The sequence below is a fragment of the Salvelinus sp. IW2-2015 genome, unplaced genomic scaffold, assembly GCF_002910315.2.
Source record: "Salvelinus sp. IW2-2015 unplaced genomic scaffold, ASM291031v2 Un_scaffold4795, whole genome shotgun sequence".
Taxonomy (NCBI): Eukaryota; Metazoa; Chordata; class Actinopteri; order Salmoniformes; family Salmonidae; genus Salvelinus; species Salvelinus sp. IW2-2015.
Genome location: NW_019946064.1, coordinates 22,289 through 29,053, shown reverse-complemented (window position 1 = coordinate 29,053; position 6,765 = coordinate 22,289). Strand labels below are relative to the sequence as shown.

The window sequence follows — 6,765 nt, the reverse complement described above, 5'->3', positions numbered from 1 at the left end:
AAACAGACGTAATATTAATATCCTCTGTGTTATTTCTTCATTCAGATGAGCTTGTGCTGATTTGCCAACGTGAACTCAAATCTAATCTAAAGAAGAAGTTTCAATGTGTATTTGAGGGATGGCTAACAAGGAAACCCAACACTTCTCAATAAGATCTACACAGCTCTACATCACAGAGGTGGAACAGGGAGAGTCAATAATGAACATGAACTGAGGACAGATTGAGACAACAACCAGGAAACAAGCAAGACCAGAGACTGCAGTCAAATGTAACGACATCTTCAAACCCTTAACTGGACAAGACAAACGTATCAGAAACTGTGCTGACAAAGGGAGTCGCTGGCATTGGAAAAACATTCTCTGTGCAGTAAGTTCATTCTGGACTGGGCTGAAGGAAAACAAATCAGGATGTCCAATTTGTATTTTCATTCCCTTTCCTGGCGGAGCGAATTTGATGAAAGAGGACAAACACACTTTGCTTGAACTTCTCAATCACTTCTCAATGGAAACCAAACAATCAAGAATCTCCAACTACAACAAGTACAAAGTTCTTTTCATCTTTGATGGTCTGGATGAGGTCGACTGCCCCTAGATTTCCAGAAGAACAAGATCTGTTGGACGTCACAGAGTCAACCTCAGTGGATGTTCTGCTGACAAATCTCATCAAGGGAACTGCTTCCCTCTGCTCCTCTGGATTACCTACTCGACCTGCAGCAGCCAATAAGATCCCTTCAGGTGTGTCGACCATGACAGAGGTACGAGGTTCAATGACCCACAGAAGGAGGAGTACTTCAGGAAGAGATTCAGTGATGAGACTTGGCCAGCGAATCATCTCACACATAAAGACATCAAGGAATCTCCACATCATGTGCCACATTCCAGTCTTCTGTTGGATTTCTGCAATAGTCCTGAACACAGCTGAAACATAAGAGAGAAGAAATGCCCAAGACTCTGACTGAGATGTACACACACCTTGGGTTTTCATACCAAACAGAAAAGAAAAGTATCTTGGAAGAAAGAACAGGTCCACCGAATAAGAGAGCATTCTGTCACTGGGAAAACTGGCTTTCAACAGCTTGTGAAGGCAATCTGATTTTCTATGAAGAAGACATGAAAGAGGCTGGCATGATGTCAATGAAGCCTCAGTCTACTCAGGATTGTGCACACAGCTCTTTAAAGAGGAATGTGGCTGTACCAGGACAAGTGTACTGCTTGTTCATCTGAGCATCAGGAGTTTCTGGCGCTGTATATGTTTCCTCTCATTCATCAACAACAATGACAATCTAATGGACAAACCTCAGTCAATGTCCAGAAACTTTTTTGCACTGTCTCGGACAACCCTAAAGTCACTGTCTACAAGAATGCTGTGGAAAAAGCCTTACAAAGTGAGACGGGAAACCTGGACCTGTTCCTCCGCTTCCTTCTGGCCTCTCACTGGAGTCAATCAGAAACACTTACGTGGTCTACGGACAAAGACAAGAAGCAGCTCAAAGAGCCATGAGGAAACAGTCAAGTACATCAAGAGAAGATCAGGGAAGAATCCTTCTCCAGAGAGGTGCATCAATCTGTTCCACTGTCTTAATGAACTGAATGACCGCATTCTCTAGAGGAGTCCAAAGGTACTTGTAGATCAGAAGTCTCTCAGAAGCCAACCTGTCACCTGCACAGGTGGTCAGCTCTGGTCTTTGTGTGCTGACTTCAGAAAAGGAGCGATGTGTTTGACCTGAAGAAATACTCCAGATCAGAGGAAAGTCTCTGAGGCTGCTGCCAGTGGTCAAAGCCTCCAGAGTTGCTCTGTGAGTACATAAAATGACATAAGAACTAATCATCAGGAAGAAATATTAATCTCAAGAAAATATGTATTATAAATAATATATAAATATATAAATCATATTGAACAACATATTGACACATTGATGTTCACATAGTAAAACCAAAGACCATACATTTCTATATGTTTTGAGAATAAACCAAATGCATCTGCCATTGTCCTTCTACACTCTTTGGTGTTAAATAACAGTGTGTTTGTGAAGTCATGATGATCTCTTTGTCAGGCTGTCAGGCTGTGGATCACAGAGGAAGCTGCTTGCTTCTCTGGTCTCAGCTCTGAAGTCAAACCCCTCACACCTGAGAGAGCTGACCTGAGTAACAATGACCTGAAGGATTCAGGAGTGAAGCTGCTCTCTGCTGGACTGGGGAACCCCACTGTAACTGGAGACTCTGAGGTCAGTATCCTGTAGATGGTCAACAAGTGATAACTGTTCACCAGATCCACATGTGTTTGTTTAACAGACACACATAGTCCACACCATATGTGTTGGACAGTGAAACTTACAGTTTTTCATTTCCAGCATTTTGGATTTGAATAGAATGTTTCATATAGGTGACAGTCCAGAATGTCACTTTTTTTTTTAGGGTAATGGAGAGAGGTAATATGTTTCGCTTTGGCCACTGTATCTCTTGTCGTGGTAAGGGACACTTGAAGTCAATCTTAAATTAATCATTGTTTATTGTCAGCAGCTTTTGAGGTTCCAACCAACTCAATCAGGAGCTCTTCCTGGCAGTCCCAGCATTGTCTTATATATATGGCTATACACAGACAAGTTATATTTGCATGATTAGCATAATTAATTAATCTTTACCGTTTTGTTTCACTCATGTGACAGACCAACACGTCACGAGGCTTCTTCTCTCTAAGCTGAGACATTGAAACTGAGATATATTTCATTCGTTCTCAAAACAAGGGGTGGGCTTACTGCCAAACTGCAGTTACTGATAATGAGGATTTTGTCAGTCAACCACTTGCATGAACACAGAAATAGGTTTATAGAACTGCACATGAATGGAAACAAGAAATTAGTTATAAGAAAAGCACAACATTAAAATTCCCATTACACCCTCTCACTCATTATTTATTAATGATTCATTCATGATTTTTCTTAATCATGGCATTATCAGAATTACTTTAATAGTGTTTATAAACAAGTTACCTACTCATCATCCACCATTCTGTTACTTTTGGGCAAAACACAACCAAATCAAGCTTGATGTAGTCATTGTGTGCAAGTTAATATGGACAAAAATACTATGGTTTTGACTACTTCAATCACTTTAATAAATAAAATAACACTATAAGTGAATTGTTTTCTATTGACAAGCAATATTTTGATAATTTGTTATTCATATTTAATTTATAATAAGATACATTCATTTATGAATAGATATGGCAGGTTTCAGGACACTGATGTATCTGAATATATATAAAAATATACAGTCACTATTTTCACTACCAAAGAATAGCAGTGTGATTTTAATATGATTTTACTCTTTACAGGCTGTCACTGTCTTGCGACAGAGAAGGCTGTGCTTCTCTAGTCTCAGCTCTGAGGTCAAACCCCTCACACCTGAGAGAGCTGGACTGAGTACAATGACCTGAAGGATCAGGAGCGAAGCTGCTCTTTGCTGACTGGGGAAACTCCACTGAAACTGGAGACTCTGAGTCAGTATTCTATCTGTAGTTGGTCAACAAGTGATAACTGTCACCAGATCCAATCCACATGTGTTTACCAGACACACATAGTCCACACCATATGTGTTTGGACAGTGAAGCTTACAGTTTAACATTTGGTGCTTTGCTCCAGCATTTTGGATTTGAGATACAATGTTTCATATTAGGCGACAGTACAGAATGTCACCTTTTATTTGAGGTTAATGGTGAGAGGTTAGTATGTTGTGTTGTAGCCTTTGTACCTTACTCACTCACTCAATATTATTAATGATTAATTCATGATCTTTCACAATCATGGCATCATCAGGATTACTTTAGTAGTGTTTAGAAACATGTTATCTTCTTACTTTGAAAGAAAATTACTCCAGTCATCATCCATCTTTCAGTTATTATTAGGCAAAGAATAACCAAAACAAACTGCAAATGCAACCAGGAAGTTTACGACCAAATACTATACTTTTGACTACCTTAATACAATATAAGTGAATTGGTCAGAATACTTATGACTTCTACAAATGGGGGGACTAGATACATAAAGTGCTTTTATTGTATTAAAATTTCCTCAAATAAAAGGTGACATTATATACTGTCACCTCATATGAAACATTTAATCTGAAATCCAAAATGATGGAGTATAGAGCCACATTTAAAATGTTAACTTCACTGACAAAATAGATATGGTGTGGACTGTATACTCAATACAATCTAAATCTGATACCTCACTGTCTGTCTTTTGACTGATTCTGCTTTTTAAACTGGTCTGGTCAGTCTACTCAAATATTTGTCCTATACATGATACTATCTGCAGGCAATACTTCGATCATTTGTCATTTCTAATAATGAAACATAAATGTTTTAGTAGATATTTCAGGTTTCAGGACACTGATGTATATGAATATATTCAAAAAAATACTGCCAGTATTTTCACCACCAAAGAATATCCGTGTGATTTTAAAAGATTTGACTCTTGGCAGGCTGTCAGGCTGTCTAGTCACAGAGGAAGGCTGTGCTTCTCTGGTCTCAGCTCTGAAGTCAAACCCCTCACACCTGAGAGAGCTGGAATTTGGCAACACTTGCTTCTGACCAACTACAGGAATACTGACCTCAGAGTCTCCAGTTTACAGTGGGGATTCCCCAGTCCAGCAGAGAGCAGCTTCACTCCTGAATCCTTCAGGTCATTGTTACTCAGATCCAGTCTCTTCCACAGGTGTGGAGGGTTTGACTTCAGAGCTGAGACCAGAGAAGCACAGCCTTCTCTGTGACTAGACAGCCTGACAGCCTGCCAAGAGTCAAATCTTTTAAAATCACACGGATATTCTTTGGTGGTGAAAATACTGGCAGTATTTTTTTGAAATATATTCATATCATCAGTGTCCTGAAACCTGAAATATCTACTAAAAACATTTATGTTTCATTATTAGAAATGACAAATGATCGAAGTATTGCTGCAGATAGTATCATGTATAGGACAAATTTTTTGAGTAGACTGACCAGACCAGTTTAAAAAGCAGAATCAGTACAAAGACAGACAGTGAGGTATCAGATTTAGATTGTATTGAGTATACATCGTCCACACCATATCTATTTGTCAGTGAAGTTACTATTTATAAATGTGGCTCTATACTCCATCATTTTGGATTTCAGATTAAATGTTTCATATGAGGTGACGGTATATAATGTCACCTTTTATTTGAGGAAATTTAATACAATAAAAGCACTTTATGTTATCTATCGTCCCCCATTTGTAGAAGTCATAAGTATTCTGACCAATTCACTTATATTGTATTAGGTAGTCAAAAGTATATTGTATTTGGTCGTTAAACTTCCTGGTTGTGCATTTGCAGTTTGTTTTGGTTATTCTTTGGCCTAATAAAACTGAAAGATGGTGATGACTGGAGTAATTTTCTTTCAAAGTAAGAAGATAACATGTTTCTAACACTACTAAAGTAATCCTGATGATGCCATGATTGTGAAAGATCATGAAATTAATCATTAATAAATTGAGTGAGTGAGTAAGGTACAAAGGCTACAACACAACATACTACCTCTCACATTAACTCAATAAAGGTGACATTCTGTAACTGTCCGGCCTAATATGACAACATTGTATCTCAAAATCCACAAAATGCTGGAGCAAAGAGCATCCAAATGTTAAACTGTTAAGTTTCTAACTGTCCAACACCCAATATGCGCTGTGGACTCACAAATAGATGATGTACTGGTAACACAGGTGTGAAGTCTGGTGAAGGCAATGTGGCGTGAACGACACTTGTTGACAAGGCTACCAGCGAATACTGACCTCCAGAGCTCTCCAGTTTACAGTGGGAGTTTCCCCAGTCCAGCAAAGAGCACTGGCTTCCTCTGAATCCTTCAGGTCATTGTTACTCCAGGTCCAGCTCTCTCAGGTGTGAGGGGTTTGAACCTCAGAAGCTGAGACTAGAGAAGCCCAGCCTTCTCTGTCGCAAGACAGAGTGACAGCCTGTAAAGAGTAAAATCATATTAAAATCACACTGCTATTCTTTGGTAGTGAAATAGGTGACTGTATATTTTTTTATATATATTCAGCAATACATAGAGTGTCCTGAAACCTGCCATATTATTCATAAATGAATGTATCATTATTATAAATTACATATGATAACAAATTATCAAAATATTGCTTGTCATAGAAAACAAATTCACTTATAGTGTTATTATTTTATTTAAGTGTATTGAAGTTAGTCAAAACCATAGTATTGTTGTCCCATATTAACTTGCACCACAATGACTACATCAAGCTTGATTTGGTTGTGTTTTGCCCAAAAGTAACAAGAATGGTGGATGATGAGTAGGTAACTTGTTTATAAACACTATTAAAGTATACTGATAATGCCATGATTAAGAAAATCCATGAATGAATTCATTAATAATAATGAGTGAGAGGGGTGATATGGGAATTTTAATGTTTGGCTTTTCTTATAACTAATTTCTGTGTTCCATTCGATGTGCAGTTCTATAAACCTATTTCTGTGTTCATGCAAGTGGTTGACTGACAAAATCCTCATTTATCAGTACCTGCAGTTTGGCAGTAAGCCCACCCCTTGTTTGATGGAACGATGAAATATATCTCAGTTTCAATGTCTCAGCTTAGAGAGAGAAGAGAGCCTCGTGACGTGTTGGTCTGGTGTCACATGAGTGAAACAAAACGGTAAAGATTAATTAATTATGCTAAATTCATGCAATATGATAACTTGTCTGTGTAGGTAGCCTATATGATA

The 6,765-nt window shown here is 38.3% G+C and overlaps 1 pseudogene; it reads left to right on the top strand.

Annotated features, from left to right (window-relative positions):
• LOC112077648 (NLR family CARD domain-containing protein 3-like) overlaps positions 1–6,765 on the top strand; it is a 23,051-nt pseudogene that overhangs the window by 7,285 nt on the left and 9,001 nt on the right.